A 3,036-nucleotide genomic window follows, 5' to 3' on the forward strand; every position below is an offset into this window, starting at 1 on the left:
GTTCAACCAGTCAGACCATCAAGCTTCACTTCAGAAAAGGATCGTGTCTTTGACAAGGAATTGCTTGAAGATTTAGAAGAAGGTGAAGTCAGGAGAGAAGACAACTGAAGTCAATTAGCTCAAAACTCAATGTAATATGATTAGAGCGTTATGAATCAAGATAGTCTAATGTAGTTATATGTTCAGGCTAGAGGAACATCTATCTTGTATTCACTTGTAAATTTCATTTGGAATCTGGAAAATGTTAAATATAATCCAGAACTTTTCTGCTATTTACTTTACCTTACTGTTTATATCTTTTTCTTATTTGTTAGTTGAGTTATCCTCTAGGTATTTGTTGTTATTGTCTAACAAGCAAATAGGGGGAGATTGAAAGGCATATGTCATAGCCTACTCGTTTATTCGAGTATTTAACTCAACTCAAATAAGAATGTAATAAGTAAATAGTGGATCAATCATCAGAGAGATCTCACAAAGTAACATCTGTCAAAGATCAAAGAAACATTGTTCATCTGCAGACTTGAAGATTCACTGGAAGAAGTTCAAGAATTTGATCATGCCTCAGTGATGTAAATCAAGATCGTGGATTTAATCAAGTGACAGAGATCTCGTCAAGGTATCAATTTATTACAAGGATTCAATCAGAATATCAAAGTCAAGACATGAAGAAACGTCACGGAAGTTAGTCACTCATGAACCAGACAGTACATCGAGTGTCAGCATTGAAGTGGCGGAATTGATTCATAAGTCTCAGTGACTTTCAGAAGATTGTCAGAAGAATGGATGCTGCTCAGCGTTAGTATTAATTCTCTATTAATTAATTAAGTCATATAATTTAATTAAGAAAATAAATTATATCTGCAAAGATTAATTTATTGATTAATTGAATTAAATTGATTAATTAAGTTAGAATTAATATTAAGGATTTACAGAATTTTAATTGATTAAAATCTGTTTTAATTCTAAAAAGACAACTGATTGTACTAGTATGACAATCGGTATGACAATTGATAGTCATACCGAAAGTCATGCTAATTCAGTTGATTGTCTTGATAGAATTATTGTTTAGATTAAAATCACTTATTAATTCAGTAAGACAATTTCATTTGTACTACTATGACAATCGGTATGACAATCAATAGTCATACCGAAAGTCTTGCTAGTTCATTTTAATTGTCTTACTAGCTCTAAAGGATTGTCACACCAGTTCAACATTCTCGGCTGTGGTGATTAAAAACAAGCAGAGACCAATTCATTTACATAACACATACAGAGAGCAATCAAACAGAAGCCAAGAACAAAAAGAGAACAAGCAGCCAAAATATTTCATCTTATCTGCTAATTCAAGTTTACAATTTCTAGCTTGTAAAGTTAAATCCAATCAACTAGAAATCACTTTCTTGTTCTTGTGTATCAATCTAGCGGATTAAAATCCCTAGAACTTAATCTCAAATCGCTTTTAGCATTTGATCTTTTAATTACAAAAATAGAAAAAGTTCATGTCGAATTTATTCTAGATTTGTAATAATTGATTTGAGATTAATCCCTTGTAACCGATACCGTAGTTGTAACACCTTTCAAGTTTAATAAAAGTTTTATTTAACTTGAATTTTGTTTCACAATTTTATTCCGCATTTTATTCGACGAAACAATATTATTTGCATTCAACCCCCCCTTCTACAAACAAATTGGGACCTAACAGTACTAAATATGTTGTAGATAATTAACCTTTTGTAATATAAAAGATGTTGCTATAGGTGTGTTGCCATAGGTAAACACTGGGTCCCCAAGTGGGCCCCACATGTAGGGCCCGTATTTCTGAAAGAAATTATAAGGTCTATTGCAACACACTTAGTATGTTACTATAGCGAGCAAAGTATGTTGTTATTGATATCTATTTTAACAAGATATGCTATGTTGTAATAGAATAGCTGTTGTGTTGCTATAGATACCTATACTAACTAGCTACGGGTCAGCATAGCTCTGATATTGCCTTAGCCCTTTTTCGGCCTTTAGCAACATTTTTTCGGGTATATGGCAACACAGTTTGGGTGTTGCTTAAAGCAATATATGACGTAGTATTTTTAGTTTATGTGCTTGACATCAATGGTCGTTAAAGTTCACTGACCCAGATTCTTTTACTTTTACGATTTACTTGTGTGTGTTTCAGGTACTCTAGTTTTTATTTCAATGGGAGAACCCGAAGCAACGAACGTGTTGATGGATTATTCTCAACCAAAGATCAATGACATTCAATTTAGCATTGTCAGACCAGCTATCGCAGCTAATACCTTTGAGATCAAGCCTGGCATAATTCAGATGGTACCGAATTCAGTCCAGTTTGGGGGTGCTCCAACGAAAGATCCCAACATGCATATCAGAGATTTCATCAAGATCTGCGACACTTTCAAGTTCAACGATGTTTCTGAAGATGCTATAAAGTTGAGGCTTTTCCCATTCTCTCTGAGGGATAAAGCTAATTGATGGTTGCATTCTCTACTAGCAGGTTCTATCACTACTTGGGAATATCTTGCTCAAAAGTTTCTTACTAAATTCTTCCCTATGGCAAAGACAGTTGCAATCAGGAACGCTCTTACTCAATTTGTACAGCAATCGGGAGAATCTTTATGTGAGGCTTGGGAGCGCTACTAGGAGATGATGAGAAAGTGTCCACATCATGGAATGCCTGATTGGATGATTATCAATTGCTTTTATAATGGTTTGGGAGCACAGTCAAGACCCATGCTCAATGCAGCATCAGGTGGAGCATTATGGGCAAAGAGCTAGGAGGAAGCTTATGATCTAATTGAACTGATGGCTGCTAATGAATATCAGTATCCAACCCAGAGATTGCCACAGGGCAAGGTAGCAGGAGTTATAGAAGTGGATATAACTACGGCTATCACTGCTCAACTAAAGGCTTTGTCTATGAAGATCGATTCTCTGGATAACTATGGTGTTAATCAGATAAACAGTTTTTATGAGCTGTGTGCAGGTTCGCATGCGACGGAGCAATGCGCTATATCTAGTGAATAA

The 3,036-nt window shown here is 35.0% G+C and overlaps 1 non-coding gene across 1 annotated transcript; it reads right to left on the minus strand.

Moving 5' to 3' along the window:
• Positions 1-2,577: 2,577 nt before the first annotated feature.
• On the minus strand, positions 2,578-2,684 carry LOC141716334 (small nucleolar RNA R71). The gene has a single exon (XR_012573047.1). It is a non-coding gene; the product is annotated as a small nucleolar RNA R71 (small nucleolar RNA).
• Positions 2,685-3,036: the final 352 nt, after the last annotated feature.

This window comes from Apium graveolens, chromosome 3, assembly GCF_009905375.1.
Source record: "Apium graveolens cultivar Ventura chromosome 3, ASM990537v1, whole genome shotgun sequence".
In the NCBI taxonomy this organism is placed as follows: domain Eukaryota; kingdom Viridiplantae; phylum Streptophyta; class Magnoliopsida; order Apiales; family Apiaceae; genus Apium; species Apium graveolens.